Here is a 12,500-nt window from a genome sequence, read left to right on the forward strand (position 1 = left end):
TAGTGCCCCTTTAATGTATAAGTCACTTTTTTATTTCATGTATTTTTGTTTTCCTTTTTGGTTTATGAATGTTTATCTGTCATGTTATGCTGTTTTTATATTGCTCTATTTTTTTTTTTGTGTTCTTTCATGTGCATTTTTTTTCTATTTAGTTATGTCCTGAATGTTCATTGCTGCAGCTTCCATAGAAAACTTTTACCTTTACAACCCCTTTAATGCAAATCCTGTGTCATTTACTCCTACATTTTCAGTGTACTGTCACAATGGTTGGATAGAATAGGCTTAGAATGGGGGTTGGGAGTAGGTTTAGCCTTAGAATTTGACTGAACTTCCACTTCAAGGTACAACAGACTCAGTTACAGAAAAGTTGCAACCTTTGCTGGTATTTCTTTTTACCTGTAAACTCCAGTCACGTTTACAAATATTTTACATTTTTTGTTAATGGGAACTTCTAAATACATAGAAGTACTTTCAGTTGCTTTATTGAAATCTATACAGGTAGATCGGTGATTGTAACTCCTCCCCAGTGCCGCACCAATCACCCCTGACTGTCCTCCGTGCTCCTCTGCCCCCCCCCTCCGTGCTCCTCTGCCCCCCCCTCCGTGCTCCTCTGCCCCCCCCCCCTCCGTGCTCCTCTGCCCCCCCCCCTCCGTGCTCCTCTGCCCCCCCCCTCCGTGCTCCTCTGCCCCCCCCCTCCGTGCTCCTCTGCCCCCCCCCCTCCGTGCTCCTCTGCCCCCCCCCCTCCGTGCTCCTCTGCCCCCCCCCCCCTCCGTGCTCCTCTGCCCCCCCCCCCTCCGTGCTCCTCTGCCGCCCCCCCTCCGTGCTCCTCTGCCGCCCCCCCTCCGTGCTCCTCTGCCGCCCCCCCTCCGTGCTCCTCTGCCGCCCCCCCTCCGTGCTCCTCTGCCGCCCCCCCTCCGTGCTCCTCTGCCGCCCCCCCTCCGTGCTCCTCTGCCGCCCCCCTTCCGTGCTCCTCTGCCGCCCCCCTTCCGTGCTCCTCTGCCGCCCCCCTTCCGTGCTCCTCTGCCGCCCCCCTTCCGTGCTCCTCTGCCGCCCCCCTTCCGTGCTCCTCTGCCGCCCCCCTTCCGTGCTCCTCTGCCGCCCCCCTTCCGTGCTCCTCTGCCGCCCCCCTTCCGTGCTCCTCTGCCGCCCCCCTTCCGTGCTCCTCTGCCGCCCCCCTTCCGTGCTCCTCTGCCGCCCCCCTTCCGTGCTCCTCTGCCGCCCCCCTTCCGTGCTCCTCTGCCGCCCCCCTTCCGTGCTCCTCTGCCGCCCCCCTTCCGTGCTCCTCTGCCCCATCTGTCCTTGATCTGTCAGGATGAGGAGTAGAAGAGGGAGCCAGTAAATTACTTCCTATTCTGAATGCACAGTCAGTGATCACCTACTCTGTTCATTCATAAATGTCACTGATCAACTCGGTTTATGAATAGAGAGGAGCCGCTGTCTCGCCTTTCCATTCATCTTCAGTGCAGCTGAGGCTGCAGAGAGGCACTGGGGAATCTCTGTCCTCGGTCCCTTTCCCTGTCTCAAAAAGGATATGTCACCTGGACCCGAATGAATTCCTCCAAGACCCTATCTCCTCTGAAAGGACCCATGACTCCACTGTTTGGGACTCCGGCTTTTCCACCGGCCCTACAGGGAGCAAGATTTGGACCTTTGTGTAAGGAGGACCACAGACGACTTGCCCAAGTCCTACGTTCAGACTCTTCTCTGATTCATGACCTTCTCTCCGGCCCGTCTTCCCATGCCTCGACGCATTGGCTGCAGAGGCAACAGTTGATATCCTTCATTCGCACCTTCCCATCCCTACCTGATATACTTACTGACTTGACAGACTTGGAGAGCATGCTGCTCCAGGCCACCCCCCCCCCCCCCCCTACACATGTAGTCTCTCAACTCTACTCTCTCATACATATGGCTTATAATCCTGACCTCCTCCCATACACACAGGCCTAGAAGGAAGACTTGGGTCACTCCATTTCACCTGTAGACTGGCAAAAGTGCTTCATTCTGACTCACAAAATATCCTTAGCCTCCAAAGCTCAAGAAAAGGATTCAAGTTGTTGACCAATTGTTACAGATGCCCCTCGACTTTGCACCGGATAAACCCGGCGCTTCAGGATACCTGCTGGCTTTGCTTGTCATCCAAGGGGAAACTTGCATTACATTTGGTGGGAATGCCCCCCTGTGAGGAAGTTCTGGCAAAAGATCCTCGACTTGTACTGCGGACTCATGGCGACCTCAATCGCACCCTCTCCTGAGGTAGTTTAAGCTGTCAAAGACGTTCTGCGTCACTTTTTGGCGACTGCTAGAACGGTGTTGCTCAGACATTGGAAGTCGACGAGCATGCCTTCCCTGGGGGATTGGCTAATTGAAGTGGACCGAATTAATAGTTTGGAACGAATGTTGTCGCAGGAAACGGGTAAAGAGGAACAATTCTCCAAGACCTGGACCTCGGGGTCTGTTTCGATATTCCTCAGAATTTATTCCATGGGCCGCAGAGGACTTCACCAACGCACCTGTGTAACCAGAGTGGAATGTTTCCCTCTTAGGCTGCTTTCACACTGGGGCGGTATTCAGGCGTTACAGCGCTAAAAATAGCGCCTTTGTAGCGCCTGAAAAAAACCGGCCCCTTTCACTCCAGTGTGAAAGCCGGAGGGCTTTCACACTGGGGCGGTGCGCTGGCAGGACAGTGAAAAAAGTCCTGCTAGCCGCATCTTTGGAGCGGTGAAGGAGCGGTGTATTCACCGCTCCTAAACCGCTCCTACCCATTGAAATCAATGGGACAGCGCGGCAATACCGCCGGCAAAGCGCTGCTGCAGCGGCGCTTTGCGGGCGGTTTTAACCCTTTTTCGGCCGCTAGTGGGGGTTAAAACCACCCCGCTAGCGCCCGCAGACCGCTGCTAAAACGACGGTAAAGCGCCGCTAAAAATAGCGGCGCTTTACCGCCGACACCCGCACCGCCCCAGTGTGAAAGCAGCCTTACTTTCTAAAATTCCTTACTGCCTTGACCCCTCTATTTTCTTTCTTTCTTTTTCTTTCCCTATTAAATGTTGTAGTGTTACCTGATCACAATCTCTAGTCTCATCAGACTGGAATGGTGGCACACAGAGCTTCCCCCTCAGAGAGAACGTGTCCAGCATAGCAATAAAAGGCCTAGCCTACCTGTAATGAGTGGGCACCACTCACTGAGTACATAGTGGTGCTCACATACCCACAATAATTCAGATTAGATGCTGTAGGTATACAGGCTCATATACCACACTAAATCAACCGAAGCTCAAAAACGAACTAAACCATGAGACGGTATGACACCACTGTAGCAAAGTTTTTTTTATATATATATATATATATATATATATATATATATATATATATATATATATATATATATATATATATATATATATATATATATATATATATATATATATATATATATATATATATATATATATATTTATTTTAATCTGTTTATGTGTTACTGAAAGACATATATGTCTATTATATAATTTTTCTATTTACATTTTTATATCCATAAAAATAAGATTGAATTAAAAAGGAGATGTCTGTTAAGACCCATGATATCTCACCAAAGCCAATCCCCCCCCCCCCAACAGGGCTAATTAAATTTTTTTTTTTTTTTTTTTTTTTTTTTTTATGAATAAATATTGAAAAGGTTAAATTTTATAAAAATACAAGAAAATAAACACACTGTCCAATTCTATACCCCTCACCCCCCAAGCATTGTAAAAAAAATACGCATCATCAGTGCTGCATATTAGTACCACTGCCACACAATAAAATAAAGCATCGGTAATCGGTATTGGCGAGTACTTGGGGGGAAGGATCGGTACTCGGTCTTAAAGTGGTATCGGGACAACCAAAAACGATGCAAGGGCAGCTATTGACTACTGGCTATTGAACTTCCTTTTTCTAGTCCCGTCGTACGTGTTGTACATCACCGCATTCTAAACGATCAGACTTTGGTGTGATCATGTGTAGGCAAGTCCGTTTCAGCGCAACTCCGTCAGAAAAAAAAAACGTTAAAGTTTATTCTGATGGAAAAACCGGTCTTGTGTACGTGGCATTAGAAGTGGTGGGTTGCCATGGACATCAGCCCTGTATTCTATTCACCCATTTTATATCCTGGAAATGTTTGCTTGATATCTTTTGTGGTGAAAAATGTTTGTTCTGTGTTTGTTTGTTTTTTGTTTTTTTAATAGTGCATGGCTGTTTTTTTGTTGTCAGTTTATTAGCCATTAAAGTTTGTTTAAGGCTGATTGCGCTCGGAGAAAGAGCCGATCGACTTTCCAATAAAAGACGGCAATAAAAAGAATGGAATTTACAGACATGGCCTCTCACTGTTAAATGTTTTTATTTGCAGGATTTTATTGGATAATGTATTTCACGGTTCATTGTGTGAATTTATTGCTCTGTTTGTATCTTTTTTTGTTTGTGGTGTATTTCGTTTTTATATTGTGAAATCCACCTTTTGCTGTTTTTTTATATATACTTTTCCTGATCCCTAAATTTCTGCTGTAATGATCAGGTATTCGTATTTATAGTGACGGTAATAATTGGTGTCAGCTCACTGGTGAATTTTCCGATTTGTCGCGCGGATTATTCCAGTTGTATACCAAGCCCAGAGGTGCAGCCGGAGTGCCCCCCTCCAAGCCTCCTCATCCGGGAATTCATCATGCGGGGAGCGGGTGAAGCGCTGACCCTTCCTCACCGGTTACATCACCAAGCCAAATCTGCGTTTTCTCACCTGCCGTCCCGTCTGCTCTTACGCCAGACTTTTTGTGGTCGGCTGAGCAGGAGACCAAGGCAGATGTGTGATTTTTACAGCTTCTGACCGGTGAAAAAATCATCTCTCCCTGCAACTGCTGCTCTTTGCCTCCCCACCAGATGTATTTTTATCTCGCGTACCAAGAACCTGTGCTGGCGTATCGCACATCTCTCTTAATGATGTGCGGCACCGCGTAGGTGTTTGGTGACGGGAGCCTTCTGCGTCCATGCTGATCATTCCACATGAGGTAGCTTTATTCGACTTCATAAACTTTTTTGCTTTTACTTAATAAAAGAAATCTTGTACCTTGTAGCAGAGAGCTGCCCACCTGCTGTAGAACTACAAATCCATGCATACATGTGGGGAGCCTTCTGGAGTTTGTGGTTTCCGCACAACTGGAAGTCACAGCAACAGCAAAAGGCAGAAGAAATCCTAAGGCCCCTTTCACACATGCGGACATTATGTCCGTATTTCATCCATCCGTTTGCGGGTGAAATATGGACGTACATGCATCCCTATGGGATAGCGGGTGTCTGTGGATGAACATCCGCAGACACCCGCTATGGTCCGATTCTGCAGACGGAGGAAAATCCTATTTTTTCTATCCGTCTGCAGAGCGGATCGGATGAACACGGACAGACGGTCCGTGCTCATCCAATCCCCATAGAGGAGAGCAGAGAGCTGACAGGGCGGTCCCTGCACAGTGTGCCGGGACCGCTCTGTCCGCCGCCGGCTCAGCGGGGACAACGGAGCGATCCCCGCTGAGCGAGTGGATCATCACGGGGCGGATCATTACTGATCCGCCCCGTGTGAAAGGGGCCTAACTAAGGCTAAATCTACTCCCATTCCCATTCTAAGCCTGTTCTATCTAACCTTGTAAAGAAAAAAAATGTATACTTGCCTATTCTGACGCTACTCTGGTCCGGTCGCATGAGTTCCCCAGCGGCGGCTTCTATGTAGAGGCGAGATTGCCGACAGTGGCTGCAAATGGCGGGGAGATGACATTACCCTGAGGCTTACTATGGAGCATCTGTTGTCGGCTGCCCCTTCTCTACATTGAAGCCACCGCTGATCATAGGACCGGACCAGGACGGCTTCAGAATCGGTAAGTATACACCTCTTTTATTTACAGGGTATGGTATTGGGTTTGTTATACTCCTATGGGAGATGCTTTTTCCCAATGTGTTGCGCCAGTCCCAAGTGTAATTTAGGGCATGGCAGCCATTCTCATTGTAAAAAAAACGTGAAGTTTACATAAACACCAGTTGCCCACGCAGTGTTTTTTCCTCATCGACATGAATAGTCAACTGAAAATGCCAAGCCACCTGGATCTTTTGTCAGCAGCACCCCCTGCTCTTCTTACCAGTCCCTCTGACCGTGTTGCCTAGCTCTCCTGGTTCACTTAGCCTCTAGTTGCAGTGCCCTGTTGCAGGGCCCACTTCTGGCCTCTGGATAGGGATTCTCCTGACACCCTAGTATAAGGATATGCAATTAGCGGACCTCCAGCTGTTGCAGAACTACAAATCCCATGAGGCATAGCAAGACTCTGACAGCCACAAGCGTGACACCCAAAGGCAGAGGCATGATGGGACTTGTAGTTTTGCAACGGCTGGAGGTCCGCTAATTGCAGATCCCTGGCCTAGTAGGAGCCCACCTGACTCCTGAGATTAGGCCTCCTGTCTCCTGGCTGGCTCACCTCTAACTCCTGGTTGAAACCTCCTGGCTGAGGTTCTTCTGACTCCTGGATAAGACCTCCTGTCTCCAATATGTGAGCTGTCCCCAAACTGGGACCACTCAGCTATCTTCAGGCTTTATTATATAACGACCCTGCACACCTTCACCTTCACTCACACAGGCTTCAGGCATCTAATAAAATCCAGAACAGGATTGAAGGTGCCCTCCCAACCAAGACACCTTCAAGCTCCAAGCACCCATCTGTGACTACAGAAAACCAAACACGCAGCTTCCTCCACTCAGAAACAATAGTCTGGAACAGTCTCGCAGTAAGCCTTAACCACTTACCCCCCCTGGGCACTTAAACCCCCTTCCTAACCAGGCCAATTTTCAGCTTTCGTTGCTCTCATATTTTGAATGACAATTACTCAGTCATACAACACTGTACCTATATGATTTTTTTTTTTTTTTGTCCCCCTTTTTTTACACACAAATATAGCTTTCTTTTGGTGGTATTTAATTACCGCTGGGGTTTTTTTTTTTTTTGCACTATAAAAGAAAAAAAATTCTGTAAAAAAAAAATAAATAAATAAAAAAATGCTTTTTTCTTAGTTTCTGTTATAACATTTTGCAAATTAGTAATTTTTCTTCATATATTTTGTCCAAAATGTATACTGCTACATATCTTTGGTAAAAAATAACCCAAATCAGTGTATATTATTTGGTCTGTGTGAAAGTTATAGAGTCCACAAGCTATGGTGCCAATCTCTGAAAAGTGATCACGCCTGATGTACTGACGGCCTATCTCATTTCTTGAGACCCTAACAAGCCCGGAAAGTACAAATACCCCCCAAATGACCCCTTTTTGGAAAGTAGACATTCCAATGTATTTAGTAATACATGGTGGGTTTTTTGAAGTTGTCATTTTTTTCCCACAATTCTTTGCAAAATCGAGATTTTTTTCTTTCACAAAATTGTTCATTAGCAGGTTATTTCTCATATTTGCTCTTTACACAGCATATGCATAGCACAGATTACAGCCCGAAAAACAGGTTCTGCTTTCTTTGTTGGGCTTTGTGCATTTGTACATCTTAAAGCGGTTGTATACCCATCAAATCACGTTTCTGTAAAATGAATCATTGTAACCTAATGTCTTGTTTGCACTGTGTGTGTGACTTCCTACCTGTTTTGTTTCTGTGTAATTCTTTGTTTTCTTTTCAATGATGTCACCGGCGCATGCGCGATTAGTCCTATGTTTCCGGCATGCTGGAAAATTGCTGGGTACATGCCGGGGCTGCGTCATTTCCTTTGGCTGAAGTCGGCCCGAGATCCCGCAATGCTCCTCTGCTGATTAACACCATGTGACTCGCTACGTCACGGGTTGGAGCGCAGAGCCGAGGACAGAGCCTGTCTGTCTGAAACGAAAACGAGGCTGGGCTCGTGCGCGAATGCGCAAGTGCGAGATTATGGCCACAGAAGAGTGAGGACGGAAATAAAATACTGCTGAGACGTGGAAGACAGGAGTTATAATGGCAGCAGTGGAGTACAAGCAGAGGTGATCATAAAGTTAATTTTATCAAGTAAGAACATTCTATTTGCATAATGTATGCGGCGCATGGCTACTAAACAGCAACATGAAATTGCATATTGCTGATTTGGTGTAATGTTATCTGAGTTTACTACCGCTTTAAGAGCTTTGTCATCATGATGCATATTTTCTTTCCTTCTGTCATATTCGTAAATTCCCCTTTTAAGATATTCCAGCATTAGTTCCTGCTCGGTCCGGTTTCTAAAGCATTAAAGCGGAGGTCCACCCTAAAGTGGACCTTCCGCTCATCGGAACCCTCCCCCCCTCCAGCGCCACAATTGGCACCTTTCAGGGGGGTGCAGATACATGTACAGTACAGGTATCTGCACCCACTTCCGGGATAGCTCTCTGCGGAAAGGGGCATAGATTACGCCCCTTTCCGCAAGTGCCCGCCCCTTTCCGCAAGTGCCCCGCTGCCTGCTGGGAAAAGCACAGATCCCAGAGGCAGCGGGGACCGTCCTTATTGCGCAGCGCGAATCGCGCATGCGCAGTAGGGAACCGGGAAATGAAGCCGAAAGGCTCCATTTCCTGATTCCCATACCCAAGATGGCGGCGGCAGGACCCGACAGGCGACCTAGAGATCGGCTTCAGGTGCCGACATCGCGGGCGCGCTGGACAGGTAAGTGTCACTATTTTAAAAGTCAGCAGCTGCAGTATTTGTAGCTGCTGGCTTTTAAAAAAAAAAAAAAAAAAAACGCGGAGTCCCGGCGGACTCCCGCTTTAATAAGAGCAGTATGTGTTTCTGAAAGGCTGCAAATGAGCAGGGCAACAATATGGTTATCTTTGATGTCCTCTCTGATGGTGCATAGCTGCTCTATGATCTCTAGCATGGCTTTCACGTGGTCGCATATAGTTTTTCTTTGCAGAAATAACTTGCTGTTTAGACTTGAATGCTCATGCAGTTTCTGTAATTAAGTCCACATACCTTTGCCCATTTTCTCTGTTCTTATGCGGATAAGCTAGTCATCTTCCACTAGTAATCTTATAGTTGCTTTTGTCTGTCTATCCTTCCTGTCCCAGTCCTCCGTCTCTCAGTTTGTGGGTCTGTCTGTATTCAGCCCTTGCCAAAAATCATCCATGCTAAATGGCACTTTTAGTTTAAACTTCCACAGCTGGTAATTGGCATTGTTTAGCTTACTTTACATTACTTGCTGTTCTTTCAACACCCGACTCCGTGTTTGTGATGCAGTAGAGCCTGGACCGACTCTGTGACATCAGCCCGCTCTCTGCTCAAAAACAAGTCACAGGCGTGCAGAACGAACTGCACATCTGTGATCCATAGAAAAAGTACAGCCAAACGAGGTTTGGCTGTACTTCTTTTAAGTCTTAGATACTCCGACTCTGTTTAAGATGCTTTTTTTTATACCAAATCATGTTACAGACGTGTTGCCAATCAATCTAATTGTTTGCAAAATGTTCTTCCGGCTCTTCCCTGTTGGTACTTTGTCAGCGTTTTGTTGACTCGTGCCAACATTTTTGGGACGTGTTACTGCCATCAATTTTTAAAATTACCTCACTCAATAAAAATGGTACATTTATTTAATCTGTAGTTTAAAAGCCCCCAATCGCATTCAAACATGTTATCATTTAAAGAGGAAGTAAACTCTCCCTCTCTGATCCTTCTTTTCATTTAGTCCATTATAATAAGTCATTATCAGACTATAGCCACTGTAATCCAGCCCAAATCGCATATTACTTACTGTTTAAATAAACTTTAAAAAAACTTGTTTGCAGGGGTTAGGCAGCGCCATCTTAACTATTGGTTTCTGAGTCAACAGTGGAGTGTATTTCCGCCCTTACATTGAGCTTCCTGTACTGTTAACCAAGCCTCCTTCTCAATCCAACGTTTCTATGGCAACCCTGCTTCCCTGTTCATAGCTGACTTGTTTCTTTCATAGTATTTACTTGTGCCGATGTCTAATGTTTCCCTTTGTCAGACTTATCAGCTTCAGCTGATAAGACTGCAGTAATGGCCAGGTTTACATTGTATGTCATGTCACATGGTGTGTAGGAAGAAGCTCTGAATGATTCTGAAGTCTCCTGGGAGTTCAGTGTTGTGCCGTAGGAAGTCCTGATAACAGAAAGATAAGACATAGAGAGTGTGCCGTAAATCAGGGGAGATCTGGGCATGCTCAGTGACTTCATTCCAAAGAACAAAAAAAGGATTACAACAGTACTAAGCAAGTAAGGAGATATCTACAAGCCGTGTTCATTGGGGTTTTTTATGCTGATTTACATGGGACAAAGTTGTGGGGGAGGGTTTACAACCACTTTAAGTCACGCCTCCTAATACCTATTTTTGGTAAATAGAAGGAAAATTGTGTAGATTTTCTGTCAGACTGTAATGTATATGTGAGCTTATTGTGTTCTGACATTGGGGAGCTTTCCTGGCTGCCAGAACACAATGATCAGCGCCGCCAGAGAGAATATTTTCCAACAGGCTGGTTGTACACAAGTCTGTCAATCGGCTTGTGTACAACCAGCCTTCCCTATATATGGTCAAAATTGGGCTGATCCATGCTGACTGTCACCGACTCTCTGCTCACTGAAGACCGAGAACTGAGCAATCGGCAGTCTTTGATCGCTCAGCTCTCTGTGTAGAGGCAGCTGGGGACAGATGCGGTGTCAGAGCAATGCTGCATTCACCTAGGTGAGTATATACCATATTTATCGGCGTATAACACGCACATTCATTTTAAGAGGGAAGTTTCAGGAAAAAAACTTACATTTTAAATAAGGTAGCTATTGGCGTATAACACGCACATGCTATTTGCACCCGATTTTCATGGTGAAAAAGTGAGTGTTATACGCCGATAAATACAGTATGTTTATTAGTTTGAAATCCCCTACTTATCTTTTCATCTCCATAACAAGGGCACAGACCACATTAAAACCAGGCAGATTTTCTAATCCCTCTCCAGATTTTCCTAAACTGAAATTTTTTTTTTTTTTTTTTTGGCTTTAGTTATACTATAAAAAAAAAAGGCATACTTTGTGGAAACCGTTAACTTTTTTTTTTTTTTTTTTTTTTTTTTTGTATTTTTCCTGTTTTTACCATAAGCCTCTAGTTGTGGAAATGGGAGTTTAGAGGTTCTCTGGCAGAAATGCACCTCCCAAGATCTCCAGCCACGGTGCAGCTTGTAGTTCCATGACAGTTACAACGCAGCTGTGTTGCATCTCCGCTGCATTTCGGTGAGAGCTAAAGCTAGCGGGCACGAGTCTAAATTATCGTCGTCTGCCTAGCAGGAAGAGTTTAAATGGCCTTTTTTTTTCTCTTTCCGTAGAGATGTCTGTATTAATCAGATTCTACACCGTCAGATTCTTTTATGGTTGCAGCACAAGTAACCGCCAGCCTGGCGGGGGAACAAAACAACACTCCGCTCTTGATGAACAGCTCTCATTGCTGGGACATGCAGGAGGTTCAGCAATATCCAGAGTAATATGACAGCACAAGGGTTAAAGCAGTCATTTGGAGTATTCAGATCAACAGATACCTTGTATTAATATGGCTGATAAATTTGGTCGTCCTATCTTTCAAACTATACACTTTGAGCAAACAAGCAGGACAAAACTCTGGATAGCCGCACACTGGGGAAAAAGAGACTCGAAATCCCATCTTTAATTGAAACAACGTGGGTCACATCAAAACAAGATCAAAAAATCCACAGCAAAAGAATAACGGGGTACAGGAAAATACTGACGCGTTTCGCACCGTAATCATTGCTTACTGAGTAAGCACTGATTACGGTGCGAAACGTGTCAGTATTTTCATGTACACTGTTATTCTTTTTCCAGTGTCTTTTTTTTTCCAAGTCTTTTTACAGCGTGCGGCTATCCAGAGTTTTGTCCTGCTTGTTTGCTCATGGTGTGTGTAATGGTCGGCACCTGGGGCTCATCAATAGGAGACAGGAGCTTCAGTCCTCGAGGATTACTTTGGAGCGGTGGTTCATCTTTTCTATCAATTGCAAACTATACACTATATCAGGTGAGAAATGTGAGGGATTTCTTTGCACAGATGAGAAGGGACAGAAGGTTGTCGCCTATAACGGGAAGTATCTGAACAGGGAACCTCATGGCTGTATCGCTAGGTATTTTTTAATAAAAAGCTTCAGATTTTGAGAGATAAAAATTTACTTTAGACCCCTTTCACACCAGGGCGTTTTGCAGGTGCTATAGCGTTAGAAATAGCGCATGCAATCCGCCCTAAAAAAGCTGCACCATTGTCTGTAGTGTGAAAGCTTGAGGGCTTTCACACTACAGTGCTGCGCTGGCAGGACGTCAGGGAAAAGTCCTGCCAGCTGCTTCTTTGGAGCGGTGAAGGAGCGGTGTGTTTACCGCTCCTCCACCGCTGCTCCCCATTGAAATCAATGGGGCAGCGCTGCAACACCGCCGGCAAAACGCCGCTATTTCGGCGCATTGCTGGTGGTTTTAACCCTTTCTCGGCCGATAGCG

The 12,500-nt window shown here is 45.9% G+C and overlaps 1 protein-coding gene across 8 annotated transcripts in view; it reads left to right on the top strand.

Annotated features, from left to right (window-relative positions):
* VAV2 (vav guanine nucleotide exchange factor 2) overlaps positions 1–12,500 on the top strand; it is a 277,949-nt gene that overhangs the window by 78,350 nt on the left and 187,099 nt on the right. The gene's annotated exons all lie outside the window — the stretch shown is intronic.

The sequence above is a fragment of the Lithobates pipiens genome, unplaced genomic scaffold (genome assembly GCF_037356315.1).
Source record: "Lithobates pipiens isolate NorthernLeopardFrog02 unplaced genomic scaffold, aLitPip1_a1.2 Scaffold_14, whole genome shotgun sequence".
Lineage (NCBI taxonomy): Eukaryota > Metazoa > Chordata > Amphibia > Anura > Ranidae > Lithobates > Lithobates pipiens.